Source organism: Vulpes lagopus, chromosome 2 (assembly GCF_018345385.1).
Source record: "Vulpes lagopus strain Blue_001 chromosome 2, ASM1834538v1, whole genome shotgun sequence".
Classification (NCBI taxonomy): Eukaryota; Metazoa; Chordata; class Mammalia; order Carnivora; family Canidae; genus Vulpes; species Vulpes lagopus.
The window spans coordinates 47,469,333-47,482,885 of record NC_054825.1 but is presented as its reverse complement, the minus strand read 5'-3'; positions in this window follow the sequence as shown (position 1 = coordinate 47,482,885).

Sequence of the window (13,553 nt, the reverse complement as noted above, 5' to 3'; positions counted from 1 at the left end):
ATGGATGGGTGAGTGGGTGGGTGGTTTGATGGATGGGTGGATGGGTAGATGGATGTGTGTATGGGTGGGTGGATGGATGGATGGATGGATGGATGGATGGGTGGATGGATGGGTGGGTGGGTAGGTGGGTGGGTGGTTGGGTGTGGATGGATGGGTGAGTGGTGGATGGATGGGTGAGTGGGTGGATGGATGAATGGATGGATGGATAGGTGGATGGATGAGAGTATATTAATTATATCTTTTTATTTTTGATATTTCTGACACTTTGATACCTGGGGCTTTGCTGGCCCTGGAGAGAGTGCCCCTCCCAAGGCAGTCCATTCCTAGAGATAGTAAACAACTGCAGGGGAGTATACCTTTCATATGCAAACTAACCAGTCCAAAGCTCTTGCTCCTCCCAACCACCTCCTGTATCAATCTCCAGGGCTCCAGGCCACTATCCACCTTCTCTGGCACCCCAGGGACAGGTACCAGACAACTAGGGACAGTCCCTATGCCCCAGAGCCTACTAGAATTATTCAAATCAACCCTAAACCTGATTATCCTTCCTCATCCGTTCCCTCCCTCGGAAACCACTATAAAGACTCTGGCCCCAGTCTCCCCTCCCTTCCTCTGCCTCCAGGCTGACCCCACTACTTCCCCCATAGCCCTGCACGGTGCAGCCTGCCACACCGGTTCTTGGGACGCATCAGTAATAAACTCCCTTTTTACTAGCAATCCTCTCCTGATCTCATGGCCTCACCATACCTGAGTAATAATAAAACCTGCATTTTAAAACAGGACTGGAAGGAGGGAGGGAAGGAGTGGGGGAGATGGAAACAAGGAGGGAGGGAGCAAGGAGAGATGAAATTAATCTGTGTCTCCAATTTCTGTTGGGGGGGATCTGACCCACACCTTTGCTCGACGCTTTGGAAGAAGCAGCTTCCTCCCAGCAGATGCTGGATGTTTGACAGAATGTGTCTTCCAAGCACCACGGGCGGGGATCCCCGGGCGGCTCAGCGGTTGAGGGCCTGCCTTCGGCCCAGGGTGTGATCCTGGAGTCCCAGGATCGAGTCCCACGTCAGGCTCCCTGCATGGAGCCTGCTTCTCCCTCTGCCCGTGTCTCTGCCTCTCTGTGTCTCTCATGAAAAAATAATAAAATCATTAAAAAAAAAAAAACCAAAAAACAAAAACGAAGCACCACGGGCCAGCGATTAACACCCCATGTTCTCAGTACCTCTGGGGCAGACCTGGATCCGCATCACGGCCCTGCTGCTCACCGGCTCTGAGACCTTAGACAAGTGACTTAACCCGTCCTGACTCCTTTCCTCAAGCGCTGCGCGTGCATACGTGTGTATACCCACCTTCCACCTCCCTGATGCCAGGAGAGGGTGTGCACATGTGGACTGAGGCCGCGCAGAGCACGCGCTCCATAATGCTGGGTGTTGTCACTTGGCTATTGGGCCCTCCTGCCCCCAACACGTGCCCCCGGGGGGAAGGACCGCGCCTAGGTCCAGCGCCCTCCTCACTCCGAGGCCCCTGCGTGGGCCTGGCGGGCTCGGCCTGCCAGAGGTTGCGTTGACCTCCCGGGGGGGGGCTCAGCGGGCCGAGCGCTCGCTGCCGGGCCAAGGGCCTAGAAGGCCCCGCCGAGACCCTGCCTGGCGGCCCGGCGCGGTGGGCAGCGTTTCCCTCTCCCACGTCCCCTGCCCACCCTCCCCGGGAAAGAGAGCGGGGCTCAAAATGGGGGCTCCTCTGATGGACGAGATTAATGGATCTTGAAGAACAGCCAGCGTGCCAACTGCTCCTGCAGCCACGGCGGAAGCTAATAACGTAGACAATTCTGCCAATTTTTTAATTCATGAATATTTAAGCCTGTGAAAAATCTGTCAGATTATATAGTTGTTTTTTTTTTTTCTGGTGATTTTCCGTGTACGTACGTCGGTGGCGGCCTGCCAGGTGCCCAAGGGACTTGGGTGACAGCAAAGCATCCAAAGATGGTCGTCATCATCGTCGTCGTCGTGCTCTTGCTGGACTCATCCCCCTGCCCCCTGGCTCCCCTGCCCCCTGGCCCCTCAGCCCCCTGGCCCCCCTACCCTCCAGCTCCCCCAGCCCCCCTGCTCCCCAGCTCCCTGGGCCCCAGCCCCCTGGCTCCCCCTATCCCCCGGCCCCCCGGCCCCCTGGGCCCCAGCCCCTCAGTCCCCCACTGGTCCCCCAGTCCCCCTGCTCCCCAGCCCCCCAGGCCCCAGCCCCCCAGCCCCCTGGCTCCTCAGCCCCCTTGCCCCCCGGCCCCCTGGCCCCCTGGCCCGGGATAGAGTCCGGTCCACCTGAGGCAGCCAGGGCAGCATCTGGGGTTTCACCTCAGCGAAGGGACACATTCTCCTCCTGAGCCCAGGGCTGGGCTGGGCCTCAGACCAAAGCCCACAGCCTCCGATCCCTGTTCCTCGGTCCCCAAGGTCCCCCCAACCCCGGGGCCTCCAGGGGACGGCTGGGCACACGGGGTGCTGGGACGGGACCCCTGCCTCCAGCAAGCAGCTCTGCTGTCTGCGCTGAGCCCCCAAGCAAGATTCCCTCGGGAAGAGGCGGCACCCCCCGATTTGTAGAGAAACTGAAAAGGAAAGAGCGTGGCTGTGGCCGGGGCCCTGAGGCCGCCCCCTCCACTCCTACAGCGGCAGAGGGAGGAACCCGGGCTCCCAGGGGCCAGGCGCCTGCGCACGCCCAGGAGACACGGGGGCAGCGCCCGGGCTGCGGCCAAGGGCCCTTCCAGCACATTCCAGCCGACCTCCCGACCGCCCAGCACCGCCTGTCTGGGGGAGCAGGAAGCAGGGCTCCGGCGGCCGCCCCCCAGTCCAGGCCACCCTGGAGGGGCCTGTTCCCAGCCAAGATGCCTCCTCGCAGAGACGAGAGAGAGGGGGGGGCGCCTGGGGACGGATGGGAGGCCACCTTCAGAGATGCTTGTCGAGCGAGCAGGGACTCGGCTGGAGGAAGGAGCGCAGCTTTTTCTAGGAGCTGCGGTTCCTCGTTTTGTTCTCGGGGGGTTCTTACCCCAAGAGAGCAGCTCGGGCGGTGGGCAGGAGAGCAGGGTGGCCGGGAGGGCCCAGGGCAGGGCCCAGGCCGGGGCCCACTGCAGCCGTCACGTCCTCCCCGCCCGGCCGGACCTTCCTACCCTCCTGCTGGGCCCAGACGCCCCCCAACCCCCCCACGGGCCGGACCCCGGCCAAGATCAACAAGTCTTTCGTGCCTCTCCTTTAGACGCTGTCTAATCACAGCAAGCACAGCCTGGCGGTGACCGGCCACCCAGAGGGGACCGCCGCCCACCTCCGACGCTCTCCCACCTGGGCCCAGGGAGCCAGAGAGGCTCGGGAGTCACGAGCGCGGCGCTGGCACCACGGCGTCCCCAGCCTGTCGTTCATCAGCTATTTCCTTGATAGTGGCCTGCGTTTTACCACCGAGCCAACCGACTGACTCATGAGTCGGTTACTTAAAAAATAGAGTCGGGCCGACTGTGCCCTGCGAGCAACACGCGGCCGCGCCGGGGCTGCCGACAAAAGTGGGCCTCCGCCGCGTTCCGGGGGCTGCGTTTTTCCCTTCCGTCTCCTTGTTTGCAGGTAACGGAGGTGACATGCACGCCTCCCCCTCCAGCCGCTCTGCTCCGGGGGGCTGGGGGGGCAGTTAGAGCAGATGGGGGTGAGCAGGGGTGAGGGGAGCCCCCCAACCCCGGAGGCGGCGTCGCCCCTTGGCAGGTTCATGTTGGTGCCCCCAGGGCCCTGCTTGCAGCTGGGCCTCGAGGAGGCAGCCAAAAGCCAGGTGACCAGGGACGGTGGCCTGCAGCCACCGAGGCGTGGCCGGCTCATCCCCTCAGCGGCTTTATCAGGAAAACAGTCTAGGCTCGGTTTAGAGACGAGCAAATAAAGGCTTCTTGGTTTGTAATCCAGGTTCGAGCCCCGCGTGTGCGATAAGCGGCAGAGTCGGGGCTTGAACCCAGACTCGCCTGACCACAACCCCTCTGCTCCGCCCGGACCCACCGTCCCACAGTGTCCGATGTTCTCAGCGCACCCGGTGAGGTGGGCGAGCTACAAGGCCATAGACGCTGCTGGGGACCTTCCCCGCCCTGGACTCCCCCACCCCGCCCCGGGCTGACCACGATCAGGCCAGGGGGGCAGAGCGTCAAGGTCAACCAGACAAGTGACCACCTCCCCCAGCACCCCAGCGTGCCAGCATCCTCAAGGAGCACAGGGTGGTCACAGCATGTGCAGAGGACCCGGCTGGCCGAGCCCCCGAGGGATGGGGAGGAATGACGTGCACAGAGCAGTGCTGGCAGAGGGAATGGCAGGTGCAAAACCCTAAGACCAGGAGGACGGGGAGCTGCCCGAAGGTCTGGGAGCTGGAGCACAGAGGGAAGGGGTCCTGAGGGTGGAGAACTTGCCCGGGGTCTTGAGAGCCAGGGAAATAGCTCGGGGTGGGGGTGGGGACTTATCCTAACAGCACCCGGTGGTCCTCGATGAGTCTTAACCGGCAGCACAATCAGCTCTGGGTCTTCTAAAGGGTCACCTTGGTCCTTTTCGGAACGATAGACTGGAGGGGCAGGGGTGGGGGCGGGTGTTCGCTGGGACACCGGAGACGGTGGGGGCTCCTCTTTGAGGGTCAGGCCGACGGCACAGGCCACCAAGGCCGAGTCTCTCCAACCATATCCCCTCCCCGCAGAGATGTTTCTAGGGACCAATCCGCTAATGGAGGTAATTTCGTGATGGATGAATTTTCGAGACACGGAAGTAACCCTCCAAAGGGCAGAATGAACCTGCTGCTCCGGCAGCAAATGAATGGCCCTGGTTCTTGTGGCTTGCTGAGCTGTGTGCGTCCCCTCTTGACCCTTCTGCGGGCCTGGGCAGGGCCAGGCGAGAGCCGAGGCGCCTTCCTCCTCCTCTCCATCTCCACACCCTTGGGAGCCACTCTTCCCAGTCATCCCTTGTGTCTTCCTCAAGTTGGCTTTGAAATCCACTTAACCGGATTGCATCAGTATCAACGGGGATCACGTTCCTGCCTCCCTGCCTCTGCCCTGGCAGTTTCCTGCCTTACCCATCTGGTGATTTGATGCCAAGTGGAGATCCAGTGTCTCATCCTCTCCCCACCCCCTCCACCTCATCCCTGAGACCTCCCCGAGCCTGGATGAGTCGGGGCAAAGGCAATTGCTCCACTGAGTTGGGAGTTGTGTAGGGGTGGGGCTTCTTTCTCCTTTCCCCCCACCCTCCCTTTCCAGTGGTGGCTGGGCCAGCCCTCCTGTCCTACCCTAGAAGGCTTCTCTCTGGCTAGCCTGGGCACTAGGTTTGGGGCAGATGCCCTCCCCTGCCCCTTCTGGCCCTCCCTAAGCTGTTCCCACCGCCTTACAGGGCACCACAAGATTCAGATCCAGGCCCTGGTGTAGGTTCGAGAGCAGGGCTTTCCGGAGCCCTGCACTGTGCCCAGGTACCGTGCTTTCCACTCTGCAACATCTGCCCTGGGGCCACACGAAGCCCTCAGGGAACCCCTGGGGAAGAAGGGCCACGCCTACGGATCCCTGGAGCATTCCACCTAATATTGCCTCCGAGCCACGACAATCTTGCCACAATTTCTAACCTCCATTCCGTAGATGAGGAAGTGGAGGTTCAGGGCTAAGTCACTCACTTTCAGCCAAGTGGAAATGAGCAGATGAAGCCAGGCCTGTTCCTCATATTGCTTCCTCGATCCGTGAGGAGCAGAAGGAGGAACCCCACAGGACTCTGTCCCCCTCAGCCAGCCCGCGGTGACAGCCCCAGGACCCCTGCACAGCAGCCCTGCAGAGGCTCGGCACATGCTCCTACCAGCCGGGGTGGGGGCCGGGCGGGCACATCACCGAGCCCCACAGAGAGCTTGCGACGGGCCCTCCACCTTCCTCAGGAGCTCCCAGTATCCCAGCATCTCCAGCAAAGTTATTTATAAGAGCCGGTGTGGGGAGGGGGCGGATGACAAGCGGGATTGATGCACCGGCGGGTCCTGGCAGGGCAGCTGCCTCGCTCACCAAACACACATCATGAAAACTTATTGCTCAGAAAACATCGTGAACTCCGCTAATTCATAAATATTTAACGTCCTCGCTGAGGAGTCGCCGGGGTTCTTGAGAGGGGGTTCATTGCCTCCAGGACAGAGGAGGCCGGGCTCTCAAGCTCTCCTCGGGGCCAAGAGGCCTCTCCCTCCTGGGGCTCCCCGCCGGGGCCCAGCCCCCTCAAGTGCTGAGCAGGTGGTTTCACTTCCTGGCCCTGCTGGCTCAGGATGCGCTCCCTGGGCTCTGGGGCTCTGGGGCTCTGGGGAGGGCTGCTCGTGAGGAGGCTGTGCTCAAGAGGGCTCCCAGGCCTGCCTGCCCGTCCCTCGGCCTCGCCGGCCCTGCACACGGCCCCCGTCAGGTGGGAGGAGGACCCTGGAGGGCGAGCAGAACCAGGGGGCCTCCAGGTTGTCCCCCTCGGGTGCGGGGGGGCGGGACAGAGAGAGAGAGATTGAGAAGGGGCCTCAGAAGCCAGCTTTCACGAGGACAGTCAATGAGGGAGGCCTGGTCCCAGCCCGGACACTCTCCCAGGATGACGCAGGATGTCCCCCACCTGCCTTGGGAAAGCACCTGTCACGAAACGGACCCAGGAAGAGCCTGAGGAGGCCCTGGGGACAAGCACTGCCATGCCCGGGGGAGAAGGCAGGCCGGCTGACTGTCACCTGCAGTGGGGGCAGACAGGAACAAAAGGAGATGCCGTGCCCTCCGACCCACGGCCCCCGTGGGTCTCCTGTGTCCCCATCCCCAGGGTTGTGACCTCTAGGACTGCATCCTCCTGGGGTTTGGGCAAGGGGAGGCCTGCAGAACGTAAGACGGCAGAGGAAACAGGTAGGGGGAAGCCCTCCAGCTGCCCCCCATCCTCCCTGAGCGCAGCACCCCCTCCAGGGTCCGTCCAGTCCTCACCAGGTCCCCATAACATTGCTCCTCCTACCCCTCCAGGGCAGGGGTGGTCACAGCATCTGCCCTTGCTAGTCTTGGGGTGCCTCAGCACCCCTCATGAGTCCCTGCCTCCTGAGCATCCCACGCCCCTTGCAAGAAGCCCCTACCCTCGGTCCCCTCATGTGAACCATCAGGCAAATCCCCATCCTGCCAGGACCCAGCTTCCCCTCCCCTCCTCACTTCCTCTTCCTCTAGGCCCCTCAGAGCAGAGGAAGAGTTGCCATCTCCAGAGGGGGTGACATGGGACAAGGGCAAAGGGGTGGCTTTGGGGAACAGGCAGACCTAGCGCCCGGTCTGGCGGTGTCACTTCACAGCCATGGGAACTTGGCTCAATCCCCTAAATTCTCCGTGCTCTGGTTTGCTCACGTGTGAGCCGCGCAACACGAGGGCCGCAGCCTCCTCGGGAGTGAAGAAGATGAACCCTCTGCACACCTGGAGCTCTCACTCTTCCTACAGGCCCACAGCTGCTGGGGAGCAGGCCAGGCTCCCCCAGGGAGTCCCTCCCGTATCCCCTGGGTCCCCACAGACGGCACTCCCCATGGCAGCGGAGGGGTCTCAGAAGCCCACACCCTCTGCCCCCAGACCTCAAAGCCACAGAGAAAGAAATGACTGTCGTGGTTCAGATGACAGCCTCAGACCACAGGGAGAGGGCTGACTCAGCCCTGGCCCCAGAAATAGAGATTGCCTTCTAGCCCACCCTGTGGGGGCCCCCGCCCCAGCTCGGGGAGCCCCCGGGATGAAGGCAGGAGACCATGAGGGTAACCTGCCTGTCTGGCCCAGCCAGCAGCCTCGCTCCCTGTGTCTGTCACGGTCTCATTCGCAGGCAGTCTGGATCATACAAATCGCCACCGTGCGGGACACCTCCTCGGTACCAGCTGCAGTGAGTGTGCAGACCAGTGTAGACGGCCTAGGTTCTGAACCTGGACTGAGCTACATCAAAGGATCGGCCTGCCCGCCCCCAGACCCTCGTACCAGCTGCTCAGAACTCAACGGTGGCCCCATCAGTGCCCGCTGGTCCTGCCAAGGGACCCTGACCCCACCTCAGGATCCAGGAAAGCCATACCAGGCTAACCTCTGCTGCTGCTTAATGGCAGAAATGATCGAACTAACGCCACAGAACCGAGGGCCACTTTCTCTCTCTCTCTCTCTTTTTTTTTAAGATTTTATTTATTTATTCATGATAGACATAGAGAGAGAGAGAAGCAGAGACGCAGGCAGAGGGAGAAGCAGGCTCCATGCAGGGAGCCCAACGTGGGACTCGATCCCGGGTCTCCAGGATCAGGCCCTGGACCGAAGGCAGGTGCTAAACCGCTGAGCCACCCAGGGATCCCCAGGGCCACTTTGTCTTATACTGCATGTGGGTTCAATCAAAAAAACGCGGGGATCCCTGGGTGGCTCAGCAGTTTCGCGCCTGCCTTTGGCCCAGGGCGGGATCCTGGAGTCCCGGGATCGAGTCCCACATCGGGTTTCTGGCATGGAGCCTGCTTCTCCCTCTGCCTGTGTCTCTGCCTCTCTCTCTCTCTCTCTCTCTGTCTATCATAAATAAATTAAAAAAATAAATCTTTAAAAAAAAAAAAACTCTTCCCAGGTGTACCAAGTGTGCAGCACTGTAACAGGAGTGAGAGAAGATGAGAAGCAAGCAGAGACCAGCCTTGCCCAAGAATTTTATTTTATCATTGTCCCAAGAACAGTGGCAGCCTATAAAAGTGTTTCACGGGGAAAAGGGAATGTGTGCCCAGATTTGCATTTTATAAGAATCCCTCTGGTTGCAGCATGGGGAACATCTGGGCGGGGCCAGGTGCGCGTGGAGGCCACTCGAGGGACCTGACAGCAACCAGATGGGACACGAGCGAGCGCCGCGTGGACTGGTGATGGAGAAGGAGGGGGGCTGGATGGAGTGTAAAGATAGGAAGAAGCAAAACTGGCAGGGCTCGGCGAGGGATTTAAAATGAAAGGATGTGGGAGAAAGAAGGAAGGGCCAAGAATGGCTCTGGGTTGTGCAAGTAGGTGAGTGGCGTTGCCATATGGTGAGGTGGAGAGCCCTGGAAAAGTGGGGCTAGTGTTAGGGACCCGGGGTGGAGGGAGGAAGACCACGGCTTTGGCTTTCAACATATTAGGCTTCAGATGACGTTGAATATTCTTGAGAAGACGCCAAGTGGCCAATGAGACGTGTGACCACGGAGCTCAAAAGAGAGGGGAGTCCAACAAAAGCTGAGGAGATATTCCAGCCTTGGGGGTGGATGGGATCAGCTGAGAACAAAGTTTAGTGAGCAGCGAAGGCGTCCATGCCGTGGGAAAATCCAAACTGGAAGGCCCGGAGAGGAGGGGAACGGTTGCAAAAGGAACAGGGAAGCCGTGACCCAAGAGGTAGGAAGGAAGTCAGATAAGCCTTGTGTCTTGGCTTCGGCCAAGAAGGGTGCATTGAGAACGAAAGTGAGGTGTGACGTGCAAGGTCAGGGGAGACAAGGGCTGAGAAGCGTCCGCCGCGTGGAGCAATGTGAAGGCCAGCAGGGCCTTCGCAAGAGCTATTCTGGGAACTGTGGTCGGGCTGGAAACGGTTTCATCAAGAATTTGCTGATCATCTACTTCCTACCAGGCTCTGTGCCGGGCAGGACGTATCCTATGGTACTCAGGAGCCCTGCTCCCCACATTCCTCCGGCCCCGCACCTTGCCGCCAAACTCCTGCTGGTTGGGGAGGCCGCGTGCCTAGTTCTAGCCCATGAGCTGTGAGCAGAACCGAGGGAAGTCGCTTCGGGCCCCGGCTTCGGGGTGAGCCACTGCCAGGCTCATTTTCCTTCTGGTGTGGGGCTGGCGAGGTTCACGATGGTGGCTTTCCTCTCCGCCTGAGCCCCGAGTCATCACGATGAGCAGAGCCTCCCCGCCACCCTCCTTTGCTGTTACCCTGGGGTTCTGCTACGGCGTCCCACATTCGGCTCAAGGTTCCATCTGCAGTCATCCCCCCCTTAGTTGCACACCCCCCTCGAAGAATTAAGGAATTACTAAGCTTTACTCATCGGCTGAGGTTTGACCTCCCAGCTGAGAAGGTTCCTGGCACACAGGCAAGCCACAGCCCTCCAGCTGGGAGTCCCTGCTGGAGCAGGCCACAGGGGAACAGGGGAGATGTCAGGCAGAAGACGATGAGGGTGTGCACGGGGGAAGAGGAGGCGATAAGAGAAAGAGATGAAAATAAGTGAGAAGAAGGATCACTGATGAAATTAAAGAGGAGCTTCCATGCTGAAATATGCTTGTTCTGGCCAAGAAGGCAGAAAGGTTGTAAGAACGCAGGCTTTGTTGTTGTCAGACAGACCTGAGTTCAAATCACACCTCTTCCATTTATTTGCTCTACGTTGGTATGATGATCTCATCACTCTCCCCCACATCCTTGGGGTGTCCCATAGCTCCAAAGCGAAGAGGGAAGACGCATGACATGTTGGCTGTCATTCCCAGGTCCCAGGCCTAGGGAGGACATCACCAACTGCTCACAGCATTCTTCCCTAAAACACCAGACAGAGCTTCAGAATCCTTCTTAACACAGTGCTCCAGGCAGCCACCACCAATTCATCACAGGTGGCCTTTAAGATAAAATATTCTTGCTCTCCTTATCCTTCCAAATGTCTTTAAATGTCACAATTGAGGCCCTTACCTCCCAGCAGTCTTCGCTGCGTATTTCTGGCAAAGCACTACAGTGGATGGCATCTGTGCACTGACGTGACAGCAACCCCCACCAGACCAAGGTTCCTCGAGGGCAAAACCGTGCCTGTTCATACTGAGATGGATCCTACCCTTTCTCTCCAGTACTGCCTGGTGGCCCCCAGGCCTCTAGGCTCCAGGTCAATCTCCTCAGCTTGGCATTTGTATAGTCAGGAGAGGTGGGACCGTGCTGCAGTAACAAACAGTCCCTCCCCCAACCCAAATCTCAGCGGCTCCCACAAGTTTATCTGTCACTCCGGCAAATCCACACTTGTCTAAGGACACCCCAGGCATGATCTGGTCTGTGTCGGTCCTAGATTTGGCACTGCTGTGTTCCAGTGGCACCTCCAAACATCAGTGCGCATTTGTCTCCCTCTCACTGGGGAGGCTGAAACCCCAATCCTATTGCAGAGCGCTTGCTGGGCCACCTTGGAGCTGTTGTGTTTACTCTCCCCGCTGTCGCGAAGACAAGGCCACCCACACCTGCCCTCGTCCAGCTGGCAGATGCTGATGGGTCCCGGGGTTCTGATGCAATGAGCCAAGCAGTGCCGTGGGGTTCAGAAAGAGGGGAGGGAGGCAAGGAGCTTGCCACATTCCCTTTGGCTCTCAGCCTCTCCACCTGCAAAGTGGGTTCAATGGCTCTTACCGCCTTGGGAGGGGACAAGGTTGCCTCTCCCTGCCTCTGGCAAGAATAATGAAAACCCAGGCAACCGGACACTTAGTTATACCCGAGGGCGCCGGAGGCCGGGCCTGCGAGCAGAGAGAAGGAAGAGCTGGGGCTTGAGGGTGGAAGCCCTCAGCCCGTGTCCGCTGAAGAGGAAGCAGGGCAGGGGAGTTGAAAATGAAGAAAGAGGAAGAAGCAAAACCGACTCATCTCCCTGGTTCCCCCGTACACTGCACTGTGTCAGAGGACGTACCAGCTCGTCCCCCTCTTTTCTCTTCCTCTTGGTGTCGTGGTCGGGCTGGGGGTGAGGAAGCCATATGGTTCCCCAGTGTGGTCACAGCCACGGTCGCCGGAGACTGGTTTTGGTCCCCTGCCCTGCCTGCGTGGACGCGTTCCACGACCTCTCTGGCCTTGCCCCACCGCCACTGCCGGCGCTTCCCTCCCGGCCTCTGCTTCCCTCTCCCGGGTCCCCAGTCACAGCCCAACCCCCGGCCTGGCTTGGTCCAGCTGGCCCCTGACCGGAGCACAGACGCAGCCTGTAACCACATCTTGCAATGTGATTCACTCCATCTGTGGAAAGACTGATGCAATTGTGGGTGAGGAGTCATTTCTGCTGATGAGCAAACCGCAGCAACCCAATGGGGTGAGAGGGCAATCCGTGAAGGCCATCGGGACCCACCCTGAGAAAGGGGGCAACGCAGAGCACTCAGGCTTCCCGGAGCCACCAGCCACACCACGACCCCAGGTGGGGGCAGGGGCTGGAGAACAGCCCCTGTTCTCCAGCCAGTGCCTGGCTGTCCACCTGCTGCGATGCAGCAGGCCTGGGGCTGGGAGGAGGGCAAGACTGTTAATAGGCACCGGCGGCCCTGTTCAAAGACACCCACTCTTCCCGGGACTGCCCCCCCACCCCCGCCAGGTCATCCATCTTGCACCCTGTGCAGTATAGAGCTGGATGTGGGAGATTCTTGGAGGACAATGGGCAACCATGAGCAGGAGAACCTTCTCTGGGTACTGAGTCTGGTGCCTGGACCCAGATCAGAGCCACCGTGCTGCTTGCCACCCTGCCCTGGAAGCATCTGTGTCGACCCCTCAAGAATAAGCTCCCACAGCCAGAGCAGGTGCTCAGGAAATGTACGGAAGGAATCTGAAATCCCAGAGGCCCAGCAGCCTACGGGCTGTGACCTGGCTCGTCAGGCATACTTGCCCTGGGTGCCTGACCTACTGCCCATTTCCAGAGGCCGTTAAGCCCAGCTCGGCCACCCACCCAGTGAGCCCTGACTTTATCCCCCTGACTATGAAGGAGCAGACCAGTGACTGCTCTCTGTGGGTTCCAGCACCCCCTCCCTCCTTGGAGCTTGGTGCTGGCTTCCAGGACTCCTCCAAGGACCCTGTGGTGCCTCCCGACAGCTGGGTTCTTTCCCCGTGTTTCTATTATGCTTCTACCTTCAACATAAGCTTTTCTAGACAGGGGCTGTGTTGGCCTAGAGACACCGGCCCTGCCGGTAGTCACAAGTCCACTCTCCAGATCTTGACACATCCCCGCAGGAGAGGCATTGTTACCTCGTTCTGCGGAAGAAGAACCTGAGTCCTAGGAGGCCATATAATCCCCAAGGACACTAACAAGAGGCCGACTTGCAACAGGGACTCGAACCCTCTCCAAATTCCCTGCCCAAGATTCTGTGCAGACTCTAGCCACCTAAACTAACTTCCTTCATGGGATCTCCTGGGGAAGGCCAAAGAGATGGAGAGCCCTCCAGGAGGCCCTGAGCAGAATGCAAATACAAGGGAGGCTAGTAGTTCACCTTCCAGAGCTGCGGGTCATAGCCTCAGGCCCACATAAGACATGTGCCACAGCCCGTCCTCGCTACCCCTCCAGCTCAGACTGGAAGCCCCTGGGAGCACCACAAAAGGCAGGACTGGGCCACCAACATGCAAGCCTGACCCCTGGTGACCACACACTTGAACTGCATGGCCAGCCAAGGGGGCGGAAGAGGTCAGGTTTGACACTCAGAGCCCCATGCCACAGACTTGGCCAAGTTCTGAGCAGCGCAGAGCTTAGGGATCCGGCCGCGTCTCTGGCCCTCCGGTCCAGGTGGCTCTGGAACCCTAGACAACAGGGCCTCAATAACAAAACCCCTCACGTGGCTCACTCTTGGGGTGTGCTCATGAATCCTAAATCCCAGGCCACTTCACAGGCAGAGAGAGTATTAGCCCCTTCTGCACTGAGGC